Genomic DNA, 18,653 nt, shown 5'->3' on the forward strand with positions numbered 1-18,653 from the left:
CGTGTATTGAGAAGAAGTGGAGCGAGAGACATTGTGGGACACACATGCGCACATACAAAGGCACAGTTATCATAGAAGTTACACAAGTGAGAGGTGTCAAGGTTCAGTGGGGAACTGGGTTAAAGAGACAGGCAATGTAACACACAGGAGAGAGAGCAAGAGCAGGAGAAGGACAGGAAGAAAGAGGAGAAGACAGCAAAGAGGAGACAGCAGGTTGAGTAGAAAAATAATAGAGGAGGGACACATAAGTGGGGGAGGGGGAGGCAGACAATGGGGAGGAATTGAGTAAGCTAGAGAGGGGGCAGAAATGAAAGAGGAAGATTAGAGGTAGGAGGAGAGGACACTTCTAAATAAATAATATACAAAGCAAAACTTCCCCCTCCTAGCTGATCAGTTAATTACAGCTGTCACCCTCCACATACACACACGCAAACACACACCATTATCTTCCTTCTCTCCTTTTATCAACCCTCCATCTCCTTAGAAACATAATCGGGTGAATGCATTACTGTAAGTCAATTAGCTGGATCGATTGAGGTCACCGTGGGGTCACTAACATGTCATAGCCGATGTGTGTATGTGTGTGTTGTTGTTATGCATGTGTCTGTATTGAACATCCACATATGTGTACTAACCTGATTACTGGAGTCAAATGTAGAGGTTAACTGGTGTGTATTGCTGTTTAGCCCATGTTGCTGGGCTTCTGCTGAGTGTGCAAGTAGCCTATTGTTAGGCATTAAGCATTTGGCTCGATAAAGACTTGTTACTTACTACTTTTTAACATAGTGCTAACTGAAAACTGGAACAAATCTCTTCATGTCCTCATATGCGCAGCCCTGGAGTAAATACACATCATAACATTAAGTGAGTAAAACCAGTGAGACCTGTGAAACAAGGCAGGACTGAACATTGTGTTTCAGTCTTGCATCATCAACAGCAGAAGCCAAACGCATACANACACACACACACACACACACACACACACACACACACACACACACACACACACACACACACACACACACACACACACACAAACCTAACCTGGATCTATCTTTGAGAGGAGTCACAAGCACATTGCTTCACACACAAACTCAGATGCAGACACGGGCATAGAGACAACTTCACATGCACAAACAATGAGAAGCTGGGCAGGGCAACAATACTTGATGAGAAACACCACAAATAAACAAATACAGAGAAAACGAAAAGGAGAACAGCACAAGAGCAGAAACCTTCAAAGGGCCTGCACATTTGTTGCGTGCACAATTACAGAGCGCAGTAAAAACACAGGGCATGGGCCAGTTGTCATGTGTTTGTGTGTGTTTATTTGAGTCTTTTTTGGTGCATTTATATCATGCACCTATTTTGTGTGGTTCACATTTTAGGCATTTAGCAGCTGATCCTATCCAGAGTGCAAGCCTCAATGCACATATCAATAACATTACAAGCAGCTATTAATGAATACAGGGAGTGCAACAGAGGGGAAAAACACCTTCCTTTATCTCACGAGTTTTCATGCATCATTGTCTGGGAAATAAAAAAGTACAACAATCAACACACTTTCTAGTGTTTAACCCCCTCAACATTTCTTTTACTTCTTCTCCTCCTCATTCCCTCCCCTTAAATCTTAAGGTAGAAATAACTCTGCATCCTATATTACAGAGCGAGCACACTTTAACAATCCTAAACCCTTCACACATTATGCAAGAGACGCTATAAACATACACACAGCTCCACTGTTGACCTTTGCCAAGGAATGATAAAAATCAGCCATGCAGCGAGGACTCAAGAATGCACACACACACACACACACACACACACACACACACACACCTGTGTCAGTCAGTCAGTCAGTCAGTCACAAGCTCCTTGTTACAGAGGCCAACACAAGAAACCAATATAACAGTCACACAATCTTTGTGTGTTCAAGTGCGTGCGTGCGTGCGTGCGTGCGTATGTGTGTAGTGGATTTCGTCTTCCCTCAGCCTGCCAATCCCCCCTCTATCCCCAGTAGTAGTGACACGGCCTTCTCCTGACTGAGACAACTGGAAGCCATTACCTTAAATCAACAAACCTCAGCTCGTCTCCATCACACAAAGACGCCATGTGCACACTCAGCATACTACCTCTGCCAATGGCCCTGTATGTGTGTGCGTGTGGGGGTGCATTCAAAATGTCTCAGCATGGATATTTTTCTCTCAGATATCTCTCCATCTCCAGTCCCTTTCTTTTCTCTTGTGCATCTCTCTTGACTACAGCTCAGATCCAGACCAACTTGAAATAATAAGGCCGTCAGGCTGCAGCACGTGGATCTGACCTTCCACCAGACAGCCTAGCCTCTCTGTCTCTGTCTTTCATCATGTCTCTGTCGCTCTCTTTTGTCTTACTCTTTGCTAATCATATACAGCTACCTACACAGGCTAGTTTCTATGGCGGATATTAGCTCCAAGGCCAAAGCTAATCTGCCTGAACCCTCTGACCCCGCATAATAGAATTAACCACCTAAGCCTTATCCCTCTGTGCATTAATGGACTGTGCTTTTGAATATCAAACTAGTGTAGTCACAGATAAAGCATCAAACCAGAACATATAGCTACAGAATAAAATACAACTGTTGGTATGTCTGTATGTGTGTGTGCTGTAGAAATACATGCTTTGCAACAGAGCCTGAATCTCAAAGGAACTGGCACAAATTCTGGCAAGTATGCTCTCATAACAGCTGACTGTTGTGCAAGGAGAATACTGTTAGCGCTTGCACCATTGTATATACAGTATTAAATACACCACACTGAACCTTGGAAATCTTTTGAAGACAACACAAGGCCAGCTGGTGCCACCCACTACATGTACAAAACCCCCAATATTTGCTTCAAACACACTGTGTTTAAAGGAGTAACTTGCAAATCTGACTATACATATATGACTGTATTTTTGCTCTCTGATGCCCCATGATGTTGCACTTATTTGTCGACTTAAAACTGTTAACTAAGGATGCATAATATATCATTTTGTTTGTAATTTTATCGTCATCACAATGTCAACTTGCACAATAAACAAATTGTGAAAGACGACATTGCACTTTGAATATTGTAACAGGTGCTATTTTGTTTGAAATGCACTATGCTATTAGTTCTCTGGCCTTGACATGATATATGTGGGATGCACCGCCGGGAGATTTAAAAATTAGCTGTTAGCAGTTAGCAGCTCCGTCAAAGACGAAGCACAACGTTCGAAAATGTCTGCAAATTGGGAAAACAATGAGGTGCCGGAGGTTCTTGCCATCCAAGCAGAGGACGAGATCAGCTGCAATATATCTGAGACTATAAATGATTGTTATTGCCATGTTAATGTCATTGTCATTGTTTGGAAAGTGCTGGTGACAGTTATGTCATATGTCATAAAAGAGGCCAATGCTGTTGTGTTCCAAGTCATGCCCATCACGCCTCTTTTGATTCCGCAATGCCGACATGCTGTCTAAAATCACGCACAGAAAATGTAAAGGCAGTATGAAGAAGGGTCTTTGTAGTGGCCCTATGGCGCCATCTCTGTGGAAAAAGGGCTTTAGAATATGATTCTGAATGGTCAACGGAGGAAAGTGTTGCAAGATGAGTGCAGACAAAAGCATGACTGCCAGAGAGAAGCGGGTCCCTTAAAAAATAACAGCACGTCAGCTGTTATGAAATATTTTGAGACATGTATAGCTGCATAAACTGTGTACACGACATGCCCTTACAAACCGTGCTCACCACAAATACAAGACAAACCCATCAACTGCTAAAATGCAACACTGTCATGAACAAATTAGGCCACACATAGCAATAATCCACTTTATAATGCATTATACACCATTGTGATTCACTTTATAAGTAAGAGATGTAACCCTTACCATTAAACCTACCCTTACCTTAACCGTTTAATCATTTAACCTAATACTTCATACCTAGCTAAACGATAACTCAGCACTTTCTTCAGGACTTTCACTTCCTGACCAAGGGGCAAAGGGGGGGTGATTGTGTACTGATACGTAGGTATGGTGAGCGAGTCATGTAGCTGCTCCAGCTGCAGCTGTACTTATCTGATTATTTTGGATACAGGTGAGACGACATGGCACAAGGGCAGATACTGTGCAAGTCAGAGTACACTTTAATATCTGTTTAATCCTCGCAAGTAATATTGTTACCGCAATATTCAAAGTTATCACATAATTCCTCAAATTGTGCAGCCCTACTTTTAACTGCTCTACTAAAGCTTAAACATTTCCTGATCGACACTTTGTGAGGCTGCATAGAAAGTGGCTTGTAGTAATGTGAGCAACAAAGGAAAATGTGTGGGGTAGGCTTTGTCTAAACTAGCAGGAACATCAGCATAACCTTCAAAAGAGAAACACTCAAGGATGAGAAAACATGAATAAACATAAACTCAGTGATCACATGTGAGCAAATGTTGTCACCAAACTTAATAAGTATCTTTATTAGTTACTTTGAAGACTTGACGACTGAATTGAACTTTCTTCAGTATGTAAAAATTCAAGCACACATCACAACCTGTGTTCCCAGGAAAGATCTGACACCAGAAAGTCCAGTGTATATATGTATATATACACAGCATGTAATATTCTATCAATCAGAGTACCAAACAGATATATTTACATGAGTGTATCTCAAATTATCCCTTGCACACGAGCTGTTATTAGCCCAGCTCCAGCCCCTCTTACCACAGACACAACCCAACCACGGCGCCAGCCAGCCAGCAATCCTCCCCTCACCTCCACCCCTGAACCTCCTCTCCTGCCTGTCTGCTCCTCTCCTTCTCCTCCCCCTTTTCCCCCGTTTTAAACACAAGGCAGCCCACCCCTCCCCCTCTCCTCTTCTCTCTCTCTTCTTTCTGTCTCCCTTTTTCTTCTCCAGGCAGCACACTCAATCACCCTCACCCTCCTCCTCCCCCCTGCCATCTCAGCCTCCATTCCAATGAATGCACAATCTCCCCCCTTCAGCCGTGGGGGGACTGCCCCGGGGCTGAGGAGGGGTAGTGAGGAGAGCAGCACACATGCACACACAAATTCAATCACAAAAACACACCCCCTCACCACCACCCCCCCTCTGTGTGTTTGTGTGTACGTGCACATCTGCAGAGGAACACAGAAGCATGGTGGGTGACAGACGGGGGTGGGAGGTTTGGGTGGCGTCCTAATGGCTCTCAGTGCAGGAAATGGCTTGTTGCTACACAGACAGCTCCAGAATCAACTGTCATCATGGGCCAAATCCCCATATTTTATCTGCATCTGCAAAACACACACGATCCCTCACAGCTGGGCCGGGTCACCCCCTCCCCCAACTAATGACTATGCAAAACTGTAGCCTACAGAGAAAAAACAGCCGCCATAATTGAAAGTAATGGAATTTGCCTGGCCACACTATGGATGCAATTACATTGTATTACTTTGTTTTTTTCTCTGACTAACGACATATCCCTTGTTATTTTATTTTGTATTTTATTGTATCTATCAGTATATTTTTTGGTTTCTCTGTTGTTTTGTTTTCTACTATCAGAAAGGACTTTTTTGTTCAGTAGGTTAGGGTGTTAACAGAGATGGGATAATGCATTTTATCAGACTGAACTTTAGGCATTTGATTTCAAAATTTGCACATAAATGGTATTTCCTATGAAATGATATAGAAATATTTATGTATTCATATGCCCCACATGGGATTATGGGAGACCACTGTATAACTATTGTTTGGCACGATACAGAAATTAAAACTTTGTACGATCAATTAAATTTTACTATACCTAAACTTCTCTATTATGTTTCTGGTGTTCATCTTACCATACAAGTGCTTATTATAGAATATGACTGACCCTTCTGCAACATAATGAGGTCCATTCTGAATCAGGTATGTTCACAAGATATGTTCAAACATTTATCAGATCATATGATTTTTTTTTTTTTTAACTGTACAGCACATTTTACACAATACGTTACCTTATTGAATAAAACATTCTGAACTCTATGAAAAAGTAATCCTTCTCAGCATAATCAACTCTGCCATACCATAATGTAATATATCATATCATATCATATTCTCCTGTAATTCAGCATTCTCTGTATTCAGTATGGGAACCAGCAGCACAGTATAAACAGATTAGCGCAGCATTAGTGCTGGCTGTGTCCTGTATAAAGTATATCCTAATCGGGCAAGGCTATGTCAGGTAGCAAGCGAGCAGCTATGATGTATTCCAGCCCACAGCAGGCGACCCTGGCTGAACCGCGCCTGGCACGCCATTGGATATTGGATAATCGCAGTTGGACAGGAAGTGGTGGAGGAATAAAAAAAGAAAGACAAGGAAAAAAAGGGAAGGAGAAATGTCAGAGAGTAGAGGATGCTCTACTTCCGCTGGTAATGAACTAATGAAAAGAGAGAAAGGAGGAAATTCCCCAAGGGGGGGGGGGGGGGGGAGGCAGGAAGGGTGGGGGAGGCAAATGGAATAGTAACAGTGATTTTGCCTTGTGTGTGGAAGTGTGTGTGCGCATGTGCGGGCCGGGCGCTCACGTGTGTGGAGGAGTACTGTAGGGATCAGTTTACAGTAGTACGCGTGAGATGTCTTTCTAGTGAAGCTTTATTCTAGGAATATTTGTATTGGTTGAAACACGGGGGGGCACAGATTTAATTAGGACAGAGACCAATGCACACACACATGCACACACAGTCACACACTGACACCAATATTAGCTCCAGGCAGACGCCGGCACAAGTGTTGTGTTTCTCACACTCTCGCGTAGGGAGGAGCACACGCACACGCACACGCACACACACACACACACACAAGTACGCAGAGCAGAGCGCCGGCTCCTATTAGCTCTTTATATATCAGTAACACACACAAACACACACATTTACAAAACGGGTGCTGACCGCAGACCAGACTACTGACAAGAACAAGCTGAAAGCCCCCAGACCACAACGCGCTGGACGGGACAACACACACTTTGTAGTACTGAGCTCTGTGTGTGTTTAACTATGTGTAAGAAGCTGATGGGAGCCGGCATCTGTGTGTGTGCGCGTGTGTGTTTGTGCAGAAGAGACAGCCATTCACTGATTAATGCTTAGGCAGCAAAGTCACAGGACCCATGTTCAATACAGTCACCTGCCTATTTCATGATGGAGAGATGAAGAAAGGAGAGTGAAAAAATGAAAAGGAGAGGAAAAGGGAAAGAGGAGGAGAAAAAAAGAGAGAAACCTTTTGTGCAAACTGGCACTTAAATCAGTGAAGAGCGAGAAGTGAAGATGAAAGAGAGAAAAGACGTGCGTAAAGAGGGAGAAGGAGTAAAAAGGGATGAGAAAAGGGAGACAAAGAGGTGGCGAAGTAAAAATTAACTACTTTTGTGTTTTGTTTTCCGCGCCGGTGAGCCAGCTGGCTGCGTAGCCGTCAGGGGTATTTAAATGGCCCGGCTCTGACATGAACCACTGGTTTTAAACTAACATGTTGGAACCTTCAGCACTCCTCCTGATAGAATTCTCTTTTAATTGCCAGGAAATGACAATTACTTCAAAACCTGAATATTTGCTTTCATGAAAGGCACTAGCAGACATTATCAGAGACTACAGGAGCTTTCACTCTCTCCACCTTCAATACACAACCGGCCAGGACGGGACAAATCTTTTACCAAAAAGGGGCTCTGTAGTCCAGTGCTTGTCTATTTTGGGGCATCCTTCACATGCAAAAGTTTGGGAAGCCCCGTGACATAAACATTCAAGCCTGTCCACAAAGACACACACACATGCACACACAGCCCCAGCTGGAGCACACAAGCTCCCTTTGTGCTGCATTCCTCACGCCTTTTAGCCTTAGCTTCAGCCTTTAGCTTAGCTCCTCTCCATCTGCACACACACATACACACACAGCAACTTTCTCCTGCTTTTGTCTGCAGAGCAGTAGCGGTGAAACAGCTGAGAGCTTGTGGATAGGAAGCTTGTCTTACCGTGGCCAGGCTCGGGTCGAGCTCACAGGGAGACGCAGGGTCGGCTCGTTGGTGTAAAATCCCAAAGAGGTTTGTTAAAGCGTCAGCCAGCTCAGCAGATTCCCACTACCTTTCCTTTCCTTTCCTCTCCTGCTGCCTGCCTGCCTGCGCTCCCAGCTTTGTGTGTGCCTTGTATTTTCCCTTTAAATTGCACGGGCTGCCTCCCCCCACCTCCTCAGCACTCACACATACGCACCGAGCCAGCACACAAAACACACACTGCTCCTGAATATGACACTGTTGTCAAAAGCATGCAGTGCTCTTGTTGTTGTTGGTATACATTTTTTTTCTTACTCTACAGCCTGCAAGGAAAAAAGAAAAAAAAAACAGACCAAAATAGAAATCCTTTGTCTTTTTTCCTCACTCCCTCTCTAAAAAATAAGTGACTCTCGTTTTAGATCCTCTTCTTCCTCTCCTCCTCTGTCTGTGTTTCTCTTCCTCACCCTCTCTCTATCTCTCTATATTCTGTCTCGCTTTTTTTCCCCCACTCAGTAGTCAAACAAAGAAAGGAAAGGAACAGAGCGAGCGCACACACGCGCACAAACACACACAGACATACACAACACACATTCGCTTGCTGCTTTCTCTCTCCCTCTCTCACATACACATGCACAGGCTCGGAGCCCAACCCCCCAGCCTGCCTCCCTCTGATTTTTTTTTTTCACTCCCTGCCTTTCTCTAAACAGCACCTCCCCCCTTTCCACCCCCCATCCCTCCCTCAGCCTGATCTGGCCTCGTTCTCATTCGTCTACCACCCCTCCCTCTCTCCTCCCTCCCTCTCTCTCTCTCCATCCTTCCCCTCCCTACCTCTGTGTGTCAAACAGATGGGATTGGAGAGCAGAAGGAGCCTCTGTATTCACTCTCTACCTCGATTTCTCTTCTTCATTAGTGTGATGTAAGCCTGATGGAGACATGCTTTGACCTACAGTGCACACACTGATGATTAAAAAAAAACCCTAAACAAATCAATACAGATGCAGATAACCTTCCATCGGGGTAATAAAACTCTGCAGTGTGTGTTGCTACACAGATGTGAATTTGTTGCACCAACATCTTGGCTCTAACAGATGTGTGAAGCCAGCGATAAGGGTTTAGCACAAAAACCAGCTAACATGTGGCTGGATGAGAACAATGGCTTCCTGATTCAGATTTCAGATCTGGTACAACATGATCAGTGGGAGACATGGTAACTCTTTTCCTACATGTACTGACTTCTGTCAGCATGCGCTTAGTATTTTGATTGGATTTACTATATCTAATTTCTGTTTCTAATTCAATGAATTAGATTAGATGATTGCTTTACTGCCATTTCCTCTGTCTAATCTCAGTTTTCCGTACTTTTTTTCGGTCAAGTTTGAACTTAAAAGGATCATTCCGGTTCGTTACAACTTTGGCCTTATTTTTATAGTTTTTACCATCATATTCACCAATTAATTTTAATTCAATCATGTATTTGTCACATGGAACTATACAAAGTACAACTCCAGCAAAATGTGATCCCCTCAGCTCCTTTAACTTCTGCACTATAATGTGGTCATTTTGTGCTCTTCTTACATTCTGCTCTGCTCGTGTCATGATTTACCGGTCCACACATCCCGACCCCAACAAGACGGCCATATGGTTGCTTTTCCTGAAAGTGGACAGCAGTGATCCACAACAGGGAATAGGACAGCAACTCACAATCCCACCAACACACCAGTCCTTATTCACCGTACAGCACGCTCCTCCTCAACTTGTCTCGCCAAAGTCCTGTTCTGTCAAAAATCGTCATACATAAAAAGAGTCACCTGGTTAAATGGTGCTGTCCAGGTTTAAGCAACATTTCAGTTTATCAAAGAATATTACAGATATCCCGTTGGAAACTGACTCGACACAGAGGCTGTCCAGTTTATTTCCAATGTCTGTACAATGGCTAACGGTGTGCTAGTTCACTGGTGTGCATTCCTCTCCTTGTTTTCCTTGATATGTAGCCTACTGATGTTTACATTTGAAAACCTCAGCCTGGTTAGCAAACACATACAGTACGTTTACATGCACGCAGTAGTTGAGCTAAGCTCATAGCTCGGCTCATCACTCAAGTCAGACGTCTTGTCTGAGTATACATGCAGATGAGAAAATTGAATTTCTGACCAAGTACATCTGACTCCGCCTCGATAGGCGGCGCTGTGTCCTTTCTAATATAGTGCGTATTAAACTAGTTCCGGTTGACCCATAGAGGAAGGTAAACGACGAATGAAGATGGCGGAGCATGATTGTAGTTTCCTCGTCCGTCCAGAAGTGCGTATTCTGCTTCTCGGTCGCCATGGTGTTTGTTTGTTTGTTTTTCCGGGAGTAACTGCAGTTACTGAGTTACCACAGTTACTGCAACATACTGATAGCTAGCAGAAGTCTACAGGAGGAGAGTTTATAGACAGTGAGTTGATTTTCTCATCTTGATACGTGACTTGCACACAAGCCACTGCCGTCCAAAGCCAACCACATAAAGCACCACCAACACATGCAAAATAGACTTAAGAGCCTATATCTAGCACAAATTTAGCAGAGCTGACAACTGGAAGCGTCTGCATCTACGTCATCAATGCAATTACCAGAGTATCTGCTGAGGTGGGATGGGACTGGGCGAGAAACCAGAGCTGTCAGACGATCAGACGATCAGACAGGTTGTAACCGCACAGTTTAGCCAGATTATCTCAACCACCTTGTTTGAAGGTAAAACCAAAGTAAGCACACCCAGTTAGAATTCCTCAGACTGTATACATGTGCAACCGCTCCAACGACTATGGGTGAAAGTCCAACCAGGAAGTCAGTCTGATAACTGGATGTTTACAACCAACAGTTTGGGTAATTATTTCAAAATTTGCCATCATTTTCTCCTCCAAATACAACTGGCTGACCTGGGTGTTCGTTTGAAACCTGTCTGGTCATCTAACTGCTCCTGTTTTTCGTTCAGTCGTACCTCTTTATCTTTCCAATGAGAGCAATAGCCAGAACTAAAGGAGTAAGATGCTAGTTAAAAAGAACCTCTAAGAGAATAAATATCAGTATTTTTACACTACGTTATGGATTTCTCTCCCTTCTTCCACTGTGTTATCAGTGGGTGATTTCTTGTTTGGTTCCTTGGAGGAAATCACTTGACATTTGCTGAACAAAGGAAAAGCTTTCCAGATCAATATTACTTAATGCGCAACTTGAGAAGTCTGACAAATGAACAAACCACCAAAACTATTCAAAATGACATTTGCAAACTCTAATATAATGTTTTCTAACAAATAACCTTTTGATTGCCCTTTACTAAATGTGTTGGTGCAAAATTTACTGCTTTCACAGAGAGCACAGAAACTATGTTTGACTTCTAGAGAGCTTTTAGGCTGGGACAAAGGAACAAGTACACTCACACACACAAAAATGCATGCTTCATGTTTCCTTTTCTGCTTCGGGAGATGTTTCCTATAGCTCACGTTCAGACACACACACACACATGCACTTACACACACATACACAGCCTGCCCTCTTAAGTGCCGGCCACGTGCAGGAGGATGGAATTCCAGAGCGGAGAGAAAAAGTACAGTTGGAAAGCCGGGAGAGAGAGAGGGCGGTAGGGGGTGACGGTATGGAAAATACAGCATGGAGCCGCTGCACTCTCTGACCAGGGCATGGGCTGGAGGAAATATAGGAACTATTACTGCACTCACTGACTCCTATAGACGGCCCCCCTCCCCCCTCTCCATAAAGAAGCCAGGGCACCAGGAGCCACAGCTCCAGACTGCATGACTAGAATGGAAAGGTAACAGAAAGTACTGAGACAGAAACACCGAAGGCAAACTGAGAAGTTTCCATAAAATCAGCAGCTGAGTATGTGCCAGTTGTTGAATGTATCTGCCCTCAGAAAGAGGTTAATATAATTTCAGCTCCTGCTGTATAGCAAGCATGCATGTTCCTAAGCTGCCTATTTGAAGTAAAGGCCTTTCATCAGAGAACAGCTGCAATGGAAAGTTATTGCAGCTGATAACCACTTCTAATGAGATTTATCTCATACAGTTGAGTGAGAGGAGCCTTGAACTCTGCACACAGTTTAAACGAACAGAATTGTATTAGATTAGTTTTTGAACCTGTTGTTGAAGCTGCTGATATCTAATGCTGAGTGTCATTAATTTCCCTCTGGTGTATATCTACATAGTGTCCTAACTGTGACGCAGCACAACATTTTGAGCAACACTTTTGTTGAACGTCCCATTTGTATTTTATTCCTGTCACTCACATTGAAAGCGTTGAATGCATGAGGAATGGCTGATTCACAAGGTTGAAATGACACGACAAAAAGACTAATTTCATGACAAAAAAAACTACATAAGTTGGCACCTGGCTGAAGGGAGATCACCAGGGAGCTTAACTTTTCTGGCAAGTATTGTGTGGGATGCTCAGCAGAGCTCAGCACTCCCTCTCGACTTTAGCTCTTTGTTTACATTCCTCACTTCTGTTTCTCTTCTTGTGCGCTGAGCTGAGCTGCCAATCAGAATGATTGCATTCGCCGACAGGCTCTGTTGTGCCAATGTCGATCCGCTGAGGGTCAACAATGTGGGACACATCCCATTGACGAGGGTGGCAGACTCTCACCAATGGCCCAACTTTGTCTGACGGCTTGGTGCGTCAGGGCCTAGAGACCACATGACAGAGTTCCAGATTAACGGATCCAGTCTGGGCAGAAGGGTCCAATACAACACGATGCAGCACTACAGTCAGATGCTCACTTGCTGTTAGGACACGGTGTCAGATGAAGAATCAATCAATGATCATCAATGATGCTCATTGCTTTTTGTCATTTTCCATCACTTTATGCTGTTCAATCAACATTCTGAAAACAAAGACACCTGACCCAGCGAAATTAACTAAAGACTGCTCACAAATTTTAGCTGTTTGTGGTTTAATCATATTATTCATTAACTGAGGATGATAATTATAAGCTGACTACCCTTTAACCACTATATAAGTGTGTTTAAATGCATGGTAGCAGAGATGGAAGCATTCACGATTGGAGAAAAAGCAACTCTGAAACAGCATTGACATCTTGTCATCCAAATTCTATGGCAGAAGAACCTTGTTTGGAGAAAGAGAATTATTGGATGTAAAATGTTTAAGTTATGTATTGACTTCAGGCTTTTGCCAAGATACATGTAAACATTACTCTGTGAGCTAAAAAGCCCTTATCTGCATACATATACAGAGGAGCCGACTTGCTCACTTCAAGAAGTCACAAAATGTACAGCAGCAACAGAGAACAGAGAAAATTTACATTATCAGGGAGATGAAATCATTTGAATGAGTGGAAACCTGCACACAACACTGGTGCATGAAAGCAGACTTGATGAGGCAGAAGCACTGTATTAAATCAAACACAGCAAACTACTGCTTCAACATAGAAGCAGAAATTCCTCATTTACCTTTTTTTTTTACATGAACATAGCATTCATCCTCAGAATTTAAACCTATCTTTTCTCTAGCACCCCCCTGGAGCAGTATGCAGGCGGTGAGCTCTTCACCTACTGGGACCAGCTCCAGTCTGACGCCAGTGCTACAGTCAAAGAGAATGACCCTAACAAACACAAGGAAGACCTGCAAAGAAAGAGGTCAAAGCCAAGTTTCAAACCTATTCACACCACTGGGTAACAACATCTTTGATCCTTAGGCCTAAATTTCCAACCGAGCCTTGCAGATTGCCAAGTACTCCACACAGACCAACTACACCAACAGAGCGTATACACCAGCCAATAGTTTGTGTTTTTCCAGGTTTCATTTCTCATGTACTGCTTGGGGCTCTGGGTGTACTGTAATTAAGCACTGAAAAATAACCAGTGATCAGGGTACAAACAGACCACCTAAAAATGTACAAAAATAACAAGACTGTTTCTTTCTAAACTAAGGTGTTTCTGAAAGTTGAATAAAACCTCAGCTTTCAATTTGTCCATTTAAATGACCCAAACTACTGTCGGGTTGGACATCTTTCATATTTTATCCATTTACACTTCCCTTTTTTTGGCAATTATTCTCCTATCACTAACAACAGGTGCTAATTGCTTGGTGACAGCAGCTGTACTCCGTGTGAACCTACACGTCAGTGTATATGATATGCCTTCACCCCAAAACTAACCCCGAGGCCAAGACTGCAAATAAGACTTTGACAATTTCTATGGTTAAATGAGGGCAAGTAAAACGAGGTGAGTCGATGACAGAGAGCAAGGAGCGGAGGAGGAAACCACCCAGGGAAGGGGGGGGGGGGCAGAAGGAGAGAAGGCCAGTCAGTATGGTGGCACGTTACATAATTCTCTCGCTGTATTGATTTATCGCCTTGCTGATTTGGCCCCTAGCCAGTATGCAATAGCATTTGTAATATTTGAGCTGGAGCCCAGACGGAGAGAGAGGGAGAGAAGAGAGACTTAGATGGTGAGGGCAGATAGATGGCGACTGATAGAGAGGACAGTGAGAAAGAGGGGAAAAGAGGTAGAAGCATAGAGAGTGAGTAATAGCTGGGAATTTTGGGATGCAGCCAAAGTGACACCGATAAAGAGAGCGAAGAGAGAGGAAGCAGCGACAGATAATGAGAAGAGACAGAGGGAAACAAAGCGTTTAAGAGAGCGTTTAATTGAGCGAGATGGAAATAGCAGAGATTTGGGGGAGAGGAAACAAGTGCGAACAGGGATGAAGAGATAGTGACAGATCGAGGGAAGGCGGGAGTGAAAGAATGTGTGTCAGTGAGTGCACTGCAGGTCACCCTTGTTGCTGTAATCAGTACTGTTATATAAGAGCCAGCGGCACTGGGCAGAGCAGCCCGACGCACTGGATCTGCAGGACAGACTGGGTTTACTGCACACACAGTACACTCCACAGTATGTCTTCAAACACTAGAACAGAAAGTGCCTGTGGCCACATATGCTGAATTTAAACTTCAGCAGCATTCACAGGCTACTCTGAAAGTACATCCACACTAGTAGGCTAAATTTGAAAATACGATTTTTCTCTCAGTTTTCTAACATTCTGATACTGACACTTTGACAAGCATGCACATTTCTCACAGTGACTGGTTAGGCGGTTAAGCTCTATTTTCTCATTCTCTGCACAACTATTTCTGTCACAAGAGTGCAACACCAATGCTTTCAAAGGAAGATAAAAACGTGTGCATCGTTTTCCACAGACCAACCTGAAAACCTTGAGTCCCACATGTTAACAGGTTTTTCTAAATAAGCCAGCTTTTGTGTAGAAACAGCCACACACACTGTTAACTGATATTACTGTTCTTCATGATCCCCTTCATAGAGGAGCATCAGGGCCTCTCCTTCCGCCTCCATCCCTCCTTTTACCCTCTGGCACTTCCTCCTTGTTGTGACATCTTTCTTTCACTCCCTCCCTCTCCATCTCTGGATGAACTACAGACGGATGAGGGGAAGGAAGCGGAGATAAAGGCAGAAAACTAGATTAATGGGCTGAATGGAGCACAGAGAGGGAGAGAAACAGAAGATGGAGGAGAGAAAAAGTAGAGAGGGAGGCTGAGTGAAAACAGGCTTTCCTTGTGCTACTGTGAATAATTTACTTTATTCCCCACTCTCTCTCTCTTTTAAAAGACATATTCAAGTTATATTCAACTGGGGGGTGCGAGCTGATTAATTGCCAATTAATGTTTAACGAGGTACAGCTGTGTTCAATTAACACTGGTTTAGGCTCCGTCTCTCCCGACACCCCCCCACCCTCCACTTCTTTCTCTCCCTTCATCAAATATCATACCCTCTCCTTCCCCCTTCTGCTGTTGATTCCTCACTACAGCAAGAGAGATGAGAGAAAAAGAGAGGCTGATCTGTTGAAATTACGAAGCTGACTGGAGATAGTAATACTTTATTCATTCCTGCAAAAACCAAACAGATCCGGTGCTGCCAACTCTCTTTCAATGAAAGTAGCCAGAGCTAGGTTCAAAAGTCGCTAAAAGTCACCAGATATATGCCGAAATGCATATTGGCGACACTATTGCGCATTAAGGGAAAGATTAAAACTTTGCTGAAGTGGATTCAATAGAAAAATCCCCAACAAAATATTTGATGTCAGTTTTTGGTTTCCCAAATTGAACCTGCCTCCTGACAGAAAGTTGGCCGAGCCAATCAGGCTGTCCAACTTGCAGGGCTACACAACATTGCTGAAATCTGTAAGGTATGTCTAAGGTTACCTACAACATCCCTCTCTGTGAAGAAACACACAATTTTTATGTAGATAACCAACAATAATTTGAGACTTAAATGAAAAGTTTGACATTTTTGGGAAACATGCCTATGTGCTTCCTTGCCAAAAGTCAGAAGAGAAGATGTGTAACAATGACAAGGCAAGGTTTTATAGGGGGTTACATGCTACATTCTTTCTCTGACTTCCTGACATCTGCGCTGGTTGCCATCCAAAGTTAGAGTGATGACAAGACTTCAGGATGTCTGTTTCCTCCTGTTCCCAGTCTTTATGCTAAGCTAAGTTAACTGTCTGCTGGTTAAAGCCTTATATTTATGTATGAGAAATGTATTGATCTTCTAATGTAACCCTTGGCAAGAAAGCAAATTTGTCTATTTCCCAAAATTGTCAAACTATTGCTTCAATAGGGATTGCTTTTGGCATTAATGGTACAGTGTTATTGTAGTAAAGTTAAGGGATGTGTTGGAGGATCTAAAAGACTGCAAGACATCATGTCCAAGAAAACCCAACACTGATCAGTTGAAAGATTCTTTGAGGCTTTCTAGTGGATGTTTTGACATTCAGGGAGCCTATTTTTATTCACTTCAAACTGACTGATGGAAAACACCTCATTTGCATTTTTCTTCATGGCAATATTTTAAAAGTTTGCATAAAATTCAGTTGACAGCTGGATGTAAACATAGCTACATTTGAGAGACAGGCTAGCCTGGCCAGAAAAAACTTAAATCAAACTAAAGTTGTTGGACTGGGAACACAGAGTCCATCCTGGCAGTACATTTGACCACCATGATCAGCAGAAAGCTGAAAATGTGTAGATTCAGTGACCATAGAAGCACACACATACACACACAAGCACACACCTACAACCTGCAGTAGGTCAGGGGGTGCACATTTCACCCTCTATCCTAACTCTTGCTACACTCTAGCAGAAATGAGCATTTTGTTTGACAAAATATATATAATCTAAAGTGCAACAGTCTAAATGCAACATTGCTTTGAAAAGGTTCCCTTGCAGACCGTCCTCCCCCCCAAAAACAACCATACAGGTCTGTGGCAGAACCTTTTTATGACCCAAATTTATGTTTATTGTCAGAGGTAACCTCTAGTGGTTGTAGTAATTATAACATGAGCAAAAAGAGGAAGCTAGGTGATGCAGTAAAAAAAGTGGGGAGGAGGTAGGGGTGGATGGATGAGTCCAACACACAGGACTTTCACCCAGGAGAACGCTATCCATGTCCCATATGAAACAAAAAGCAATTGTTGAGTAATTTTAACTTGTGTACCAAACTTAACATACTTAACTTATGTCACGTGTGTAACTTTACTTATCTACGTAACTTAAGTTATGTAACAAATGTGCTTATTTTAAGCCAAACCATGATCTTATTTGTTTAAAACTGCAACACTATGAGTACGTGTAGCCATCGCTGGCATTCTCCAACAGTCACATATGTCCTTTTGGGAGTCATTGGCAAACGACCTCGATTGTTTGGTTATGAGGACATGTCCTTTTATACCACATTATAAGTGCTTTTAAAACCATGATACAAATAAAGCCAACCTGTAGCTAATCCAAATCTTCATCCCCAATCCATTACCTACATTTTTATTCTGAGAGCAATATTGCTCACTGTGTGATTTATATGCATATGTACATGCATTCATATATTTCCACTGAGTAAAACAATTTGTTTGGGTTTTTGATTTCCCTTATTGGAAAAAATGCCCTTTGTCAACATCTATCTGACACCTACGTTAGCTACTAGAATAGAGCAATCAAGTGTAGTTTGGGATACGTGAGTTACAATGACAATAGTCAAGGTGGTGAGGTTCCCGAATGCCAAACTGTTACCTTTTCTGTGTCATTTGAATTTGCCAACACAGAAAAGTCCCTGGTGTAGCTTTAATAATGTAACACCACTTGACACAAATTTCATCAGTTCCAAGCACAAGCCGGAGTGTATGTTGTGATGTGCGATGGATTCAGCAGCACAGATTGCCAGTGAACCCACTGACACCGAGACATTTGAATTCTCCACCATGCTTCCATTTGCCCTCCTCCCCCTGGAAGCAAAGACCCACAGGGCTCGCAAGTTTGATGCCTTCTTTTCTCTCTCCCTCTCATCCTCCCTTTTCTTCATCCCGCCTTATCTCTGTCTTCCCACTGTTCTTCTGATTCATCATCTGCTTGGAGCCTCTCCCTCCCTCCCTCCCTCCCTCCCTCTCTCTCTGCGCCCGTCTTTCTGTCCAGGAAAAACATCAACATCACTGGCTCTCAATTCAGATTTTTTTTTTTTTTTTGCGCTGTGTGTGTGTGTGTGTGTGTGTGTGTGTGTGTGTGTGTGTGTGTGTGTGTGTGTGTGTACAGTGCATTCACTGTGGGAGATTGTAGAACCTGTCTGACCTGACTAGT

General features: G+C 43.1%; 1 protein-coding gene across 3 annotated transcripts in view; it reads right to left on the reverse strand.

The window, feature by feature from the left end:
- Nucleotides 1–8,613, reverse strand: part of kdm6ba (lysine (K)-specific demethylase 6B, a) — a 54,011-nt gene extending 45,398 nt beyond the window's left edge. For all 3 annotated transcript variants that reach the window (XM_050067014.1, XM_050067016.1, XM_050067011.1), the window contains exon 1: nucleotides 7,985–8,613. The gene's annotated coding sequence lies outside the window, so the exon portion shown is untranslated. The remainder of the gene's footprint in view (nucleotides 1–7,984) is intronic.
- Nucleotides 8,614–18,653: the final 10,040 nt, after the last annotated feature.

The sequence above is a fragment of the Epinephelus moara genome, chromosome 17 (assembly GCF_006386435.1).
Source record: "Epinephelus moara isolate mb chromosome 17, YSFRI_EMoa_1.0, whole genome shotgun sequence".
In the NCBI taxonomy this organism is placed as follows: domain Eukaryota; kingdom Metazoa; phylum Chordata; class Actinopteri; order Perciformes; family Serranidae; genus Epinephelus; species Epinephelus moara.